Below are 15,964 nucleotides of genomic sequence, written 5' to 3'. Positions count from 1 at the left end.
GTGGCCAGTGAGTGGACGCACAAGGTAGTGGGTGTTTCTAATAAAGTGGCCAGTGAGTGGAAGCACAAGGTAGTAGGTGTTTCTAATAAAGTGGCCAGTGAGTGGAAGCACAAGGTAGTAGGTGTTTCTAATGAAGTGGCCAGTGAGTGGACGCACAAGGTAGTGGGTGTTTCTAATAAAGTGGCCAGTGAGTGGAACATCAGGTACTGGAAGGATGGCAGTATTTATGGGGTTCACTGATCTGCTGTCTGATCGCTGTGTGTTGTGTATGTGAGCGCTACACTCGACGTGATTAGCGTGTTATATAGGATAATCAGAGCTTATGTCTGCTAATAAGAAACAAACACAAAGCATAATCATGTTTCCTTGTGTAGCGCGAGGCAACGAGCGCAGAAATCCCGCACATTCAGCCGAAGCCTCTCCTTTAATTACATCGTCATGTGCTGTACACGCTGCACAATGGGACCCCAGAGCAGCCAAGAAAGAGGGAAGAGCTTCAGTCCCCGTGCCAACACACAGAGAGTGAATGAATGAGACTGCATTCAATTCCAACTGATTCCAATTCAATACTACTACTGGCTGGATGCCAGATTAGTCAGGCTAAATCAGTGCAGAACGTGCGTCTCGTATAACTAAAAGAACAAAATGATATGAGGATCAGAGTCAGAGTCTAATCAGAGTCCAAGTGCAGACTGAGATTTTGTTCAAAGCAGAGACTTTGTATCAGTCTAATCCAAGTCGAGGTCGAGACTTTGTATTAGATCAGTTTAATTTAAGACCAGCAGTCGATTCTGTGTCAAGACTGAGACGATGTATCAGCTGAATCTGAGTCAAGAAAAGAACAGTTGAGTCCGATTCAAGACCAAGACTTTGGAGTAGCCAGGTCTAAATCAAGACTAAAATGTGGAGTAGCCAGGTCTAAATCAAGACCAAGACTTTGGAGTAGCCAGGTCTAAATCAAGACTGAAATCAAGACTGATATTTGGAGCAGTTGAGTCCAATTCAAGACCAAGACTTTGGAGTAGCCAGGTCTAAATCAAGACCAAGACTTTGTAGTAGCCAGGTCTAAATCAAGACCAAGACTTTGGAGTAGCCAGGTCTAAATCAACACTGAAATCAAGACTGATATTTGGAGCAGTTGAGTCCAATTCAAGACCAAGACTTTGGAGTAGCCAGGTCTAAATCAAGACCGAAATTTGGAGCAATTGGGTCCAATTCAAGACCAAGACTTTGGAGTAGCCAGGTCTAAATCAAGACCAAGACTTTGTAGTAGCCAGGTCTAAATCAAGACTGATATCAAGACTGAAATTTGGAGCAGTTCAGTCCAATTCAAGACCAATATATTGTAGTTGCCAGGTCTAAATCAAGACCAAGACTTTGTAGTAGCCAGGTCCGAAATCAAGACTAAAATGTGAAGGAGCTGAGTCCAATTCAAGACCAAAACTTTGTAGTAGCCAGGTCTCAATCAAGACCAAAATTTCGAGCAGTTGGGTCCAATTCAAGACCAAGATATTGTAATAGCCAGGTCTAAATCAGGATCAAAATTTGAAGAAGTTGGGTCCAATTCAAGACTAAGACTTTGTAGCAGCCAGGTCTAAATCAAGACCAAAACTTGGAGCAGTTGGGTCCAATTCAAGAACAAGACTTTGTAGTAGCCATGTCTAAATCAAGACCAAGACTTTGGAGTAGCCAAGTCTAAATCAAGACCAAGACTTTGTAGTAGCCAGGTCCAAAATCAAGACTAAAATGTGAAGGAGCTGAGTCCAATTCAAGACGAAGATTTTGTAGTAGCCAGGTCTAAATCAAGACCAAAATTGGAGCAGTTGGGTCCAAGTAAAGACCAAGATTTTGGAGTAGCCAGGTCTAAATCAAGACCGAAATTTCGAGCAGTTGGGTCCAATTCAAGACCAAGACTTTGTAGTAGCCAGGTCTAAATTAAGACCAAGACTTTGGAGTAGCCAGGTCTAAATTAAGACCAAGACTTTGGAGTAGCCAGGTCTAAATCAAGACCAAGACTTTGGAGTAGCCAGGTCTAAATCAAAAATTGGAGCAGTTGGGTCCAAGTAAAGACCAAGATTTTGGAGTAGCCAGGTCTAAATCAAGACCGAAATTTCGAGCAGTTGGGTCCAATTCAAGACCAAGACTTTGTAGTCAGTAGCCAGGTCTAAATCAAGACCGAAATTTCGAGCAGTTGGGTCCAATTCAAGAACAAGACTTTGTAGTAGCCATGTCTAAATCAAGACCAAGACTTTGGAGTAGCCAAGTCTAAATCAAGACCAAGACTTTGTAGTAGCCAGGTCTAAATCAAGACCAAGACTTTGGAGTAGCCAGGTCTAAATCAAGACTGAAATCAAGACTGATATTTGGAGCAGTTGAGTCCAATTCCAGACCAAGACTTTGGAGTAGCCAGGTCTAAATTAAGACCAAGACTTTGGAGTAGCCAGGTCTAAATCAAGACCAAAATTTGGAGCAATTGGGTCCAATTCAAGACCAAGACTTTGTAGTAGACAGGTCTAAATCAAGACTGAAATTTGGAGCAGTTGAGTCCAATTCAAGACCAAGACTTTGTAGTAGTCAGGTCTAAATCAAGACCAAGACTTTGTAGCAGTGGAGTTCTAGTCAAGAGAGAGATTTTGAAGCAGTCAAGTCCGAGTCAAGATTGTGATTTTATAGTAGTCATGTCCAAGGTAAGACCAAGACTTTCTAGTAGCCAGATCCAAATCAAGACCAAGACTTTGTAGTAGTTAAGTCCAATTTAAGAGCAAGACTTTGTAGAAGTAAAATCTGAGTCAAGACTGAGACTTTGTAGCAGCTGAATCTGATTTAGGACAAAGCATCAGTGCAGTCAAATTCAAGTTCAGGACCAACATATTGTAGCAGTCAAATCTGTGTCAAGTAGTAGTTGAATCTGAGTCTTTGCTGAGGACTGAGACTTTGTAGCTGTCGATTCCAAGTCAAAAACAAGAATGTATCAAGAGTCAAGAGTCAGAGTCAAGGATGAGACATTTTAGTAGTCAAGTCCGACTACTAAAGACTTTGTTGTAGTCTTTGAGTCTGAATCATCACTGAGACTTCGTAGCAGCTGAGTCTAATTCAAGAGAGACTTTGCATCAGTCAAGTCTTTTTCAAGACCACGTAAAGTCCAAGTGAAGACTCCCTGACTCCTTCACTCACTACCCGTTTTGCTCACTGCTTTCCTCACTCAATTACTCCCTTACTCACTCATGCACTTACTCCCTTGTTTCCTCACTCCATCTGGACGAGGAATGTGTCCTGGGGCAGAGTATCTGTGTATGTGTGTGTGAGAAAGAGAGAGAGAGAGTGTGTTGGGTGTGTACCATCGTGTGATGTCCACTAGGGGGTGTAGGGTCCCTCCTGAGTGGCTAAACTGAGGCCAGCTGGTGGTCCCCCCCCCCAGCTCTCTGAGGAATGGTAGGTGCCTAAAGGCACAGAGTGGCACGTCCCACACAACGGCAGAGTCCGTCAAAACTGACAAAGAGCGTGCAGTGCGCACACGCATGCATGCACACACACACACACACACACACACACACACACTCTCTTGCTCGGCTGTTGTGAAAGACCACCCAGGCCTGTCTTCTTTGTCTTCTTCCAGAAAGGGAAGGAAGAAGCAAAAGCTATTGACACAGTACAACAAATCATACAGCGTCATCGAGTTTTATTTTGCAGCGGCGGCAGAGCTGCGGCGAGCTCAGGGACACTAGCAGAAAACCTTCTTTCAGACAGAGGGTGTTCTATAAAGCAATGAGTAAATCGCTTGGCATTGTGGTGTCTGCAGTAGCCATGTTCTCGGCCTGTTTTGTGTAGATCTCAATAACCTTACTGTCTGTGTGTGTCTGTGTGTGTCTGTGTGTGTGTGTGGGACAGAGCAGAGTGAAGCTGAGGAGCACAAAGGAAACGTCCACTAACTCATCAGCCCTGCAGCACCAAAGGCTCTGCAGAGAGGGAGAGAGCGAGAGAGAGCGAGAGAGAGTGAGTGAGTGAGTGAGTCAGGGAGAGAGGTGCTCTTTCTTCACCATTAGAGATCCAAGGCAGAGACAGATTCTGGCCAACTCAAGGCTCGGTGAGCACAGTCCAGCGAAAAAGAAAAGGGACAAATGGAAAGAAATGATGTGGTAAAAAATAAAAAGCAATTGAATTATGATTATTAAAATTTCACCAATAAACCATAATAAGATCATCCCACAGTTTGAAAGCCTGCGCGATTGCAAACGAATCGTCCCTGGCACTTTCTAACCTTTTGCCCAAATTTTTAACCTATTATGCCTCTTTTGGACTTCTTACCCAACTCTTAGACCAGTGACCCTACTCAAAGACCTGTTACCCAACTCATAGATCTCATAGACCCCATTTTCAAACCCATGATAGCCCATGATGAAACCTGTTCCCTCACTATTAGACCAGTGATCCCACCCATAGACCTGTTACCCAGTTCTTAGACCTGATACCCCGATTTTAAACCTGTTCCCCTTCTCTTACACCAGTGACCCCACCCATAGAACTGTTACCCAACTCAAAGATCTCTTACCCCAGTTTTTAAACCTAGGACACAACTCTTAGAGCTGTTACCCCATGAAGAAACCTGTTCCCTCACTTTTGGACCAGTGACCCTATTTATAGAACTGCTGCCCAACTCTTAGACCTGATACCCCACTTTCAAACCTCTTACCCAACTCTTAGACCAGTGACCCTACTCAAAGACCTGTTACCCGACTCATATATCTTTTACCCCATTTTCAAACCTGGGACCCAACTCTTAGAGCTGTTAGCCCATAATGAAACCTGTTCCCTCACTCTTAGACCAGTGACCCCACCCATAGACCTGTTACCCCTATTTTAAACCTGTTACCCATCTCTTACACCAGTGACCCCACTCATAGATCTGTTTCCCAAATCTTAGACCTGCTACCCCACTTTCAAACCTGTTCCCCATCTCTTACACCAGTGACCCCACCCATAGAACTGTTACCCAACTCTAAGATCTCTTACCCCAGTTTTTAAACCTAGGACACAAGTCTTAGAGCTGTGACAAACCTGTTCTCTCATTTTTGTACCAGTGACCTCATTTATAGAACTGTTGCCCAACTCCTAGACCTGATACCCCACTCTCAAACCTCTTACCCAACTCTTAGACCAGTGGCCGCATATGAAGATCCCCATTCCCCCACTATTAGACCAGTAACCCCACCCACAGATCTGTTAACCAACTCAAGATCGGTTACCCAACTCTTAGAATTGGTACCCCACTTTCAGACCTGTTACCCTACTCTATGACTTGCTGTCCCACTCTTAGACCAGTGACCCCACTCGTGAAACTGTTACCCCAATAAAGATCTTTTACCCATCCTTTAGCATTGCTACCCCACCACCATTTCCCAACTCTTAGACCTGTTACCCCACTTTACACCAGTGACCCCCCATTCCAGGTGCTACCCAACTCTTAGAATTGTGACCCCACTTTTAAGACCTGTTACCCCTGTGAGTCCTGCATTTACAAAGACAAGTCTGAGACCATCAATTTGTGGTCTTGAGACTCCAGATCAAGACCAAACCTGAGCTCGATCCATATCTCGGGTGATCGGCTGTTTTTACGGGTAAAGGCAACACTGTGTGAATCTGATTCTACGCCAATCTATGACCTTAAAATGATACAGAAACTCAAATGTAACACCAAAAACATCGCACTAAGGTGCGAGTGTGCCAGAGAAGCCTGGAGGAACCAGGGAACCAGCATTGTGGGCTCGGATTGATGTCTGCGTTAAATGCCGTGGGATCTGAGAAAGCCCAATGCCTGTCATACTGAGAGAGAGAGAGTGAGAGAGAAAGAGAGAGAGAGAGAGAGATCAGACTCACTGGAGAGAGACCCAATATAACATCAGTGACCCCAATTGATTCAAGCGCAGCCCTTATCCTCTGGAGAACGTGTCTGCTGCACAGGGCTGGAAACACACTATGATAAACTCTTTTTCAATCTTTCTCTCCCTCTCTCTTTTCCTCTCACATCTCCCTCTCCTGCTCCATCAGTTCCTCTCCTCAGGGTTGTTTCCATCTCCTGCGCTTCTCTCCTTCGCTCTCTCGTCCACTCCAATCCCTTCAATCTCACTCATCACTCTTTCCCGCTTCCGTCCTGTGCTCCTCTCTAAAGCCGGCTGTACATGCTACGACTTTAGGCCATACCTTAGAAAGTTGTCTTGTAGATTGAGAAGCCTCTCTTTTCTCCGTTCGAGCCTTTCTTCCAAAGGTGGGAACGTGGCAAGTATCAAGAAACTCAAATCCTGAGGCAGTAGAGGCAAGTCTCCAGTCAAGTCCAGAGCCTTGAACTTCGACAGCTGGACACCAGTAATGATGGTAATGCTAATGTTTGGTTGCTATTTTGTTCAGTTTCCCTGAAGACTAGAATGCATGTAAAGCCAGCCACCATGGCTGTACTGGTTCCTGTGCTGGCCAACATCACCCTAGGAGTGATGTGGGAAAGACGCACCTGCAACCCACCCCTGAGAAGGCGAGGCCAATTGTGCTCTCTCTGACTCCGGCTGCCGATGGCAATTCATAGGATTCAGTGGAACCAGCGATCCTTGGACCATCCTTGGAGACAAGAGCCTGAACATTCCTGGTAAAATGACCTCGGGCCATGGTTGTGGCTTTAGTGGCTTTATTATTTTAAAGGGTTGATATTAGAACACAATCGGACAAGCCTTAAGCTTAGACATTGACGTGGCCCCAAACCTAGGGCCGTGTAGACCTATAGGACTGTACTGCCGTAATGGTAACTGCCAGCGGAAAGACGCTGCTCCCCACAGACGACCCGGGATCGGTTCGGCTTGTCTTCTCAGATACGTTCTGTTGGCGTAGGGCGGCAAGAACTGATGGGAGATCAGTGCTGGAGGAGAGAGCGAGCCTGGCTGGCTGTCATTAGTATGCTGTCAGGGGTGTGCCGCCCAGGCGAGACATCAGAGCTCGGCAGCCTCAGCAGATAAAGAAGAAGCTATTAATCCCCGGAAGATTACCACAGCTGATACTTTATCCCGCAGTAATACAGCAATACAAGCAGGCCCCTTCCATTTACAACAGCTGCCCACGGAAGAGGGGGGAGATCACCTTCAGCAGCAGGAGACTGCAGGCCTGGACGCACAATGGGTTTTGGGGAGAGGTGATTTGCATTGGGTTTGTGTGACAAGTTGATGCAATAAGTGTGTGTGTGTGTGTGTGAAGGACATCAAGACAAGGGAAAGAAAGACAGGAAAAGGAACAATTTGGTGGATTTACAAAGCCTCAGTGGCTTCTACCTCAAACGTAGCCGATCACGAAGTCACGTCCGACGTTGAAACTTTTACCCTGGAGCTACGAGGCCAGTGCAAATTAAATACAGGCTGGGGGTAAGGCGGGTTGCCCAAGACCTCTTAATTAACCCTTAGGCTCACGGATAGCCTCAAAAATCTAAATTCTAAAGACGTCCTTTAAAAAGATGCTACACTGCTCTGCCACAAGGTGGCGCTGTGGCAAACCGAGTTACTCATGTTTTTATCGTAGTGTATGTCTTTGTTATTGTAACTTGCTGGATTTTGTAGCTGTAACTGGTAGCTGGTTTGAGATGGTCTAAGCTGGTCTTTTATGGTGGAGGCTGGTTAAAAAAAGCTGGTGATCCAGGTGAAGCTAGCTGGTGGAGCTAGCTGGTTTACCAGCTATTGGCTGAAGTAGTGTGTACTTCACTGGAATTTGGTCATGCCTTATCATGCCGGTCAGTCTGCTCCTGCTGGTGGACCAGTTTGGTCTTGCTGGTTCTCTGGCTTGGTCAGGAATATTATGCTTGCAGCCCAGCCAAACCATCCAACTTGAACAGAAACATACCCCATGCTGGTCATACGCTAAACTGGTCAACCAGCTTGACCAGCTTGACCTGTCCTGGCCTTCAATATTCTGTTACATCACGCAGGATTAGTTTTACATGGGGAGGTGGGGTAATGCAATTATTACCAGAGAGTCTCCGTGATATCGGCCCCGTCCAAATGCGCCATATCAGTCCTTAAAAATGTCCTCTGGCTATACGAATACGGTGCAAATCCAAATGTGGGTAAATGACACAGAAACCTTTGGTCGTTCCAGTCTGTGGTAAACCTCAGTCAAATCCAGAAGACGAGCCAAAGGACTCCTCAGAGACACGTGTACATACGTGTCATGAACATGAAGGGGCTCATTTTTTCTAAAGGGGCTCATATTTTTTCATTATTACTATAAGTGGGTTATAAAACTTGTTATCTTCATGATTTTTTGGAGGTGGCGGCAGCCCGTAAATTGAGTAGCCACTCCCATCTCAGTCATTCATGCTGAGATTTCTTATCCCATGCAAATCAATCACAAATTGAACAGATGTCCTGCAGTAAAAATGACATTACTCCACACCCTCCTCCTATGTGAAACTAATCCCGTCCAGGGTCCCGGCCTTGCCCTCTTCAGGGTGGGTATATGGCACTTTCTCTCCACATCACTCCAACGCAATGGTGGTCGGTTGCTCAGTGATGTTGCATCGGCGGCAGTTCAGAAAAAGAGGCTGGTGATCTTTACTCAATAAACGAATCCAGTCCGAATTCAAGGCCCAAGTCATTAAACTGGGTGGAACGAACACTACTAATCTCTAATAGACTTGTTTGTGTGCTTTCTGACACTGTGACACTCAGTTATCTACAAACACGGACTAAAGTATGAGGCAGAGCTAAAATCAGTAGCAGCAGCAGCCTGAGTGAATTGGCTTTGTTTTTTGTCCATTTGTAGAGATAACACTGTTTCATACTGTGTCAGAGACCAAGTCTTTAAGATTAGCTCAAAGTGTAAAATTCAAGAGCTTTTCTCTCATCCAATCAGGCTTTCTTATTCGAGCTGCATCCATAAATCCTTCCGTGTCAACAATACTAACTAAGACATGTGTTTCATATAAAGCTTTATACATTTTTGACCTCTGCGCAGGTTCGGCTGACCAGGGCACAGGTGTAAAAGTTGGTCAACTTTTGGTGGTGGATCTCCAAAATAGCTTCTACAGATCCTACACTCCTACAAAAAAGGTGCTCCATTTCTCTTCTTATAAACATGGTTCTTCTTCTTGATTTGTGAAGGGTTTACAGATGTTCTGGCCAGATGTCCAGCTAATAAACTTATTAACAAGCGCTTACTGGGTTGAAGTGGATACGCAAAATTGTGCAGGGCAGTGGGCACCCAGTGCTAGCCCAGTTCGATTTTTTCTGATTAGTAGAACCCGTGAATGTTGTAGGAATTCTGTGAAAGTTCTGAATGTAACAATTTGGTTCCTAGAAGGTTTGATCTGTCAAGGTTTCTGGTCGTTCCAGAGGGAGTTTTCCTTGCCACTGTCGCCTTTGGCTTGCTCACAGGGGGTTTTAGGTTTTTATTTGATTTGATTTATTGCATTATTCAATATCAAGTTGCTTTAGATGTTTCCATAATGCTAGTTCCTATAATGTTCTCTGCTAGCTGGGAGGGTTAGGGAGCACTATTCTACTGTTTGACTTTGTTCTAGGTTCAATAACCTCAACATTTGTGATTTGAAAATGAATGCAGTTTGGTTAAAGAACCTATGTTATTGGTTCTTCGTATGGCTATTGCCTCTTCTTTCTGTCCTACTTCATTTATCTACACATTCTGGATGTATTAACTACAATCAAACATGGTAGGTCTGTTTCAGGGGTCCAGGCAAAACATAGCATACCATGTTCAAACGGAGGGATCAGGTGTTTTTTCCAAGGACAACACGGCTTGGTTTGCAAAGATTACTTTCCAGTCCTTTGTGTTGATTTGAACGAGTTCAGATGACCAATACCATACCATTTGGATTCACCTTAAGCAGCAGTCTCCAGATCAGCTCCCATCACTGTTCAAGATCAACTGCATAAATACTGCCTCCTGTCCACCAATTACCGGAGACTTTTGGAGGAGTTTTCTTCGATTGCGCTGAATTACTGGAGTCCTCAAGGACAGAGCAGACGCTCCTGGTTTTGAACACTTGACATATTGTGATTTCAGCCCTGCCAGAAAACCCAGCCCCGCTACCGCATGTTAAAAGGAGACAGATGTCCAGCGATTCTATAGACGCAGATGCGGCCCTCCTACAGAGGCCCCTTCTTTATCAAAGCGTGCTGCATATCTGGACGAAGTAGGAGTGAGGGCGGACCGGCCGCCTTTGTGTGAGCCAGGGCTGAACCCATGAACGGCGCCTGTAGGAACCCTACGGCAAGGCCTGAGGAACGCAGAGGAACTAGTCAAGAGCCCTACTCAAGCAAATACTTTGAGTTTAAGGAAGCCAGAGCAATGTTTTTTAATCAGTCTACGTTCTAAGACACTTCCATTTTGTAGGACACTGCAAATGGGCTTGGTTTGAGCGCTGTGTTTGTTAACCTGCTTTAGCGGCTTGAGCCCATAGTAGCTAGGCAAGCGATTCCACTGGCCTTTCTGAATTCTCAGCGTAAATAAACAGCTACAATGTGAATTTTCAGAGGGGTGTTGAGGTAAAATGCACTGATTTTGGGTTTTTGGGTCTAAAATATGTTTTTAAAATCATGTATCATTTGAATGGTGGAGGGATACACATAGGGTGTTGTGTGGCATAAAGTAGTCCCCAAATGAAAGGCCTTTTCTCACTATTTTACCATCATCAAGATGTTTATTTATTATCTTTAGTAAATAATTAAATGGCTATTGTTCCCACCTCCCCCACTGTGGAGTCCGCCCAATTAACCATTTCCCACCAAACCCCAAAAGAGTTCTCCATCATTTCAAACCATTGCACAACACATGTCCAAAAATCCAATGCGGCAACTGCCTTGGACGTTACACTACCTTCAAAATCCCAATCAACCCCTGTTTCAAACCCTGTTGCAAAGCTAAATCTGTGCCTCCCAAGACTGGCCTGCAAAAGCCGAGACGAACTACAGACGACCGGAGTCTAGATCTGGCCGTGGTGTCTGTTCTAGCTCAGATCACTGTGCACACGTCATGTCTATTGTGCAGCGGATACCCTGCATGCCTGGTTACCGCAACGTGACCGAAGACAGAACAATGGGAACAATGGGGAGCATGGTGAGGCAGATGCCAGATGAGATGTTCTGTGACCGCCGCGCATGGTGCCTTCTCAGGCGCAGATGAAGCCCTTCTGGATTTGAAAAGCTTTCAGATCTTGAAGAAGGCTTGCCTGCAGGACGTTGCAAACTCAAAGATGTACGGATTCGAGCTAAGAAGCACATAATCAAGCGCCTGAATCCCGGGCATTGTTGTTCGCCCGGGTTACAGCCCGAACCCCAGGCTGGAGAGCGCGGCAGAGAGGATGAATGAGCTGGAGAGATGGTTTCAGGAGCTGCTCCTGTGGCTCGTATGTCCCTCAGTAAATGACTAGGCAGATAGTGTTACCATGAGAACAGCACAGCCAGCCATTGTGTGATGGGAGTGGAGTGGCTAAAGCAGCCATCTGTTCCAGCCTCGCTCCCTCTGGAGCTCTGGGTGGCACGGACAGCCCAGTCTGCCTAATCCTTACTCATATCACAATGCTCCCTCCATCTCTAGACAGGCGAAAGAGAGAGAGAGAGAACAAGAGCTGGTGGGGGTCCGATGGCTGCAGGAGCAGCAGATGGGTGATAAAATGCCAGGGTTGCAGGAGTCAAGGTTAACGCTCTCCAACTGTTGTTTATGCCGTTTACCTGGGGACGTTCCGGACAGGTGTTTACAAATAGACACATGAGAGTGATTGGACACAAGCGTCACCCGTCACGCTCAAATACGGGTCAAATCCCTGAAACGTGAAGATGACCTTCTGCCGATGCAGGTATCCGACCAAATGGTCTGGAAAAAGCTTGGCCTCAAGGCCAAGTGGTCACTTGATGGTATCTAGGAAAGCAAATGTTCCTGATGATCCAAATGAACTTTTTGTCTTGCACGGCAACTTGCATTGTCTTGCACGGCAACTCCTTTCCACCTTGAAGGTCTCAAACCAAACCATGTGGCAACTAGGACAAATAAGCCAGTCATTAGGACCAATCCCGGGCAAAGGGATGATCTCCAAACAAACAAGGCAGTAATCAGGAACAATCGAATTCAGGGAGAGGCCTGAGAACACACAATGGTGTCAGGGGGAGGAGTCTGAGAAAGAATTAGATGATGCATAGTTGGGGGCAAGGTCTAGAATAAATAAGGTGGTCATGAAGACCAAACACTGTCAGGGGGAGGAGTCTCAGGACAAACAAGAAGGTCATTAGGACCAATCATGGTCAGGGGCGGTCTCACGATAAATGAGGTGGTTAGTATAACCAATCACGGGAAGGGGGTTGATCTTTAAACTAATGAGGCAGCAATTATGACCAGTCAAATGCAGGGGGCAGTCTCAAAACCCATAATGTGGGGAATAGGATCAACTGTTTATAGGGTCAAGGGCTGTGTCTCAATTGCATACTATACACTAACCCTAACAGTGTAGAAAATGGTAATGTGTTAATACTAACCCGCTTTGTATACTTAATACTTAAATATCTAGTTAGTATTAGTACTTAGTATGCAGTTGGGACACACCCAAAGTCTAGAGCAAACAATGTGGTGATTTAGACCAACGGGAGTCAGGGTGATGGGTCTGAGAACAAGCGAGATGATGATCAGGACCAATCATGGTGATAGGACCTTAGGAATTGCGGACAGGGTCAAGGTCTAGAAAAAACAAGGTGGTCATTCGGACCAATCCCTGCAAAGGGGAGGAGTCTCAGAACAAAAGAATTAGTGATTAGGACCAATCTCTGTAAAGAGGAGTCTCGGAACAAATGAATTAGTGATTAGGACCAATTGCTTACAGGATCAAGGTCTAAAAAAATGGAGGTGGTCATTCGGACAGGAGGAGAAGGAGTCTCAGGAAAAAATAGGAGGTAATTAGGTCCAATCGCTGCCAGGGGGAGGAGTCTAAGAACAAACAATTTAAGAACAAATTAGATCCAATCATTGTCAGGGTCTAGGACAAATAAGGTGGTGATGAGGTCTAATCGCTGTCAGGGAGAGAAGTATCAGAACAAATGAAGTGGTGATTAGGTCCAATCCCTGTAAGGAGGAGGAGTCTCAGAGCAAACAAGGTGGAGATTAGGACCAATGTAGGGGTTCTGTTTAACGGTTGGAGCACACTAAACTATGCAAACAGCTGTTTTGGCCAAAAATAATGCAATGAGGTCGTGATTAGGTCCAATCCCTGTCTGGGGAAGAGTTCTTAGAACAAATGAAGTGGTGATTAGGTCCAATCACTGTCAGGGGAGGACTCCAAGAACAAATGAGGTGGTGATTAGGACCAATCACTGTAAGGGGGAGGAGTCCAAGAACAAACAAGGTGGTGATTAGGACCAGTGTAGGAGTTCTGTTTAGCGATTGCAGCACACTAAACTATGCAAACAACTGTTTTGGTTAAAAACAATGCAATGAGGTGGTGATTAGTTCCAATCGTTGTCAGGGGAGGAGTCCAAGAACAAATGAGCTGGTGATTAGGACCAATCCCTGTAAAGGGGGAGGAGTCCAAGAACAAACAAGGTGGTGATTAGGACCAGTGTAGGAGTTCTGTTTAGCGATTGCAGCACACTAAACTATGCAAACAGCTGTTTTGGTTAAAAACAATGCAATGAGGTGTTGATTAGGACCAATCCCTGTAAGGGGGAGGAGTCTCAGACCAAATGAGGTCGTGATTAGGACCAATCCCTGTAAGGGGGAGGAGTCTCAGACCAAATGAGGTTGTGATTAGGACCAATCCCTGTAAGGGGGAGGAGTCTCAGACCAAACAAGGTGATAATTAGGTCCAATGTAGGGGTTCTGTTTAGCGGTTAGAGCACACTAAACTGTGCAAACAGCTGTTTTGGCCAAGAATACGTTGTTTTACTTCAGTATACCTCAAATTTCCTTTGAGATGTACTGACAATACTGCATGACACCTTCACAAGACTTCACAAGAATTTGTTGAGAAAAAGTGGCTTCATTTGTTAATTTCTCCTCAGAAAAGCTTTGAGTTTTGATTTCTCCTCAGAAAAGCTCCACACACGGTTAGATTCAGACATCCGGCCTCCTGCCCAGTGCTTATTTGACATGAGCGAGTTTTCTTAGACAGTGCTGGTACTGGTTCCTATCAATACTTCTTTGTTATGAACACCAAACTCCAAGTCCTGAAACACACCCAACCCTCTTTCAAGTAACGTTCATCGATCAACATCATCAACGTAGTCAAGATCACTCTACTGCTCTTTTTTACCAGCAGAGCTGTCGGATGCTCACCCGAAGCTTGGCTCTCCTCTCCCATAAGCCTGTGAATACTTACACATTGCGATGCCTGAAAAGAAGCAGGTCGTCCATCATCGTCCAGACATCTCAAGGATTGTTTAGGTTGGTAAAATTACACTAGAGAAAGAAAGAGGCCTTGTCTTGTCAGGTGTTCAGGAAGAGGCTGAAGGAGAGAGCGCTGGGGTTTGTAATATCAAGCCCTGCAAGGTCTCCAGCTGCCTCTGACTGAATTCACAAAGGTTCCTGAGCCCATCTGCTGCCACTTACAGCTAAACCAGCTAGACCAGCCAACTACGTAAGAGTGAAACCTGCCTACAACAGAGATTTATTGGCACCCTTGGTAAAATATAGATCATAGGTAAAATATTGAATAGAGAATCTATTGAATTTTCACAACACTGGTTTGAGAACCATTGCTTTCTCAAAGTAGTCCTCAAAGAACCGTGGAGGGTCTAGATTTTGGATTAAGGAACCTACTTTATTAAGAGTATATGTAGAACCAAGAAGAGTCAACAGAGCAAAACTGTGGACCATCTGGGGCCGAGTCAAGTATCACTGCGTCATACAGCCTTACTGCCTTTACTACAGAACCCTTGAAGAACCCTTTTAAGAGTGCAACCTCTGTTGCAACCTCTGAAAAAAAACTCTTTTTCTATGTACACGACATGGACAAAAGTATTGGGACACCTGCTTAATCATTGTTTCTTCTGAAATCAAGGATATTAAAAGAGAGGTTATCCTGCTTTTCTTGGAGTGTCTATATCTGCTTCTAGATTTTGGAGGAGCATTGCAGTGAGGATTTGATTGCATTCAGCAGCAAAGGCATCAGTGAGGTCAGGATGTTGGAGGAGCTGCACTCAAGAGTTCAACTTACTTGAACGCTGAATGCATTCACTCGCAGGGGTGTCCACAAACATTTGGCCTAAACGTGGTCCTCAAGAACCCTCAGACCGTGTAAGTCAAGAACGGACTGATTTGAGAACCATTGCCTTATGAAACCACTGACTTTGCTAAAGAGCCCTTGAAGAACCCCCTCTCCGCCCATTTTTTTGAAAGCTGTCAGAATGCTCATGCATAATAAGGTATCTGCTGCACGGCGTGTCTGTGGGCGTGCCGCCTCGTGGACGTCCCCAAAAAGATTTTGCTTTGCTGGGCCTTCCCGTTCAGGCCCCGTTGTTCTCGGTGCCTTGTTGGGAAGGACGAGAACGGCGACAACAGCAGGATTTACGTGTTTGCAGGCCGAGGACCAGGAGGAGGAGGAGGAGGAGGAGCGGCGAGGGGAAGCTGAGTGCTGAGGTCCGTACATTTGCGTCGGTCCGAAGGAGCTTTCTTTAGAGAAGGCTGCTCCGCTCAGCAGAAGCCTGGAACCTCGTCGGTTCCCTTTGAGCAGTGTCAGGACTGCCTTGCGCTTAACTTTGAGAAAGGCAAGGCAGAAGGAAAAAGAGTGGGAGGGGTGAAAAAGCCTCGTTGCACCTAGAAGAGAGAGAGAGAAAGAAAAAAAACCTCTTTGATAAAAAGGTTGCATGGTTACAATGGGAAATATTGCTGGCTGTTTCCCATTGGCTGAGCCTGCCTGCGGTCTAAAGCCTGGCTGAATGATCGGCGTGTCTGTTTTTGACAGGTTGGAGATAAGAAAGTGCCCTCAGGTATTAGA

The sequence above is a fragment of the Salminus brasiliensis genome, chromosome 18 (assembly GCF_030463535.1).
Source record: "Salminus brasiliensis chromosome 18, fSalBra1.hap2, whole genome shotgun sequence".
NCBI classification, from domain to species: domain Eukaryota; kingdom Metazoa; phylum Chordata; class Actinopteri; order Characiformes; family Bryconidae; genus Salminus; species Salminus brasiliensis.
Note: the sequence above shows the minus strand (reverse complement) of the source record.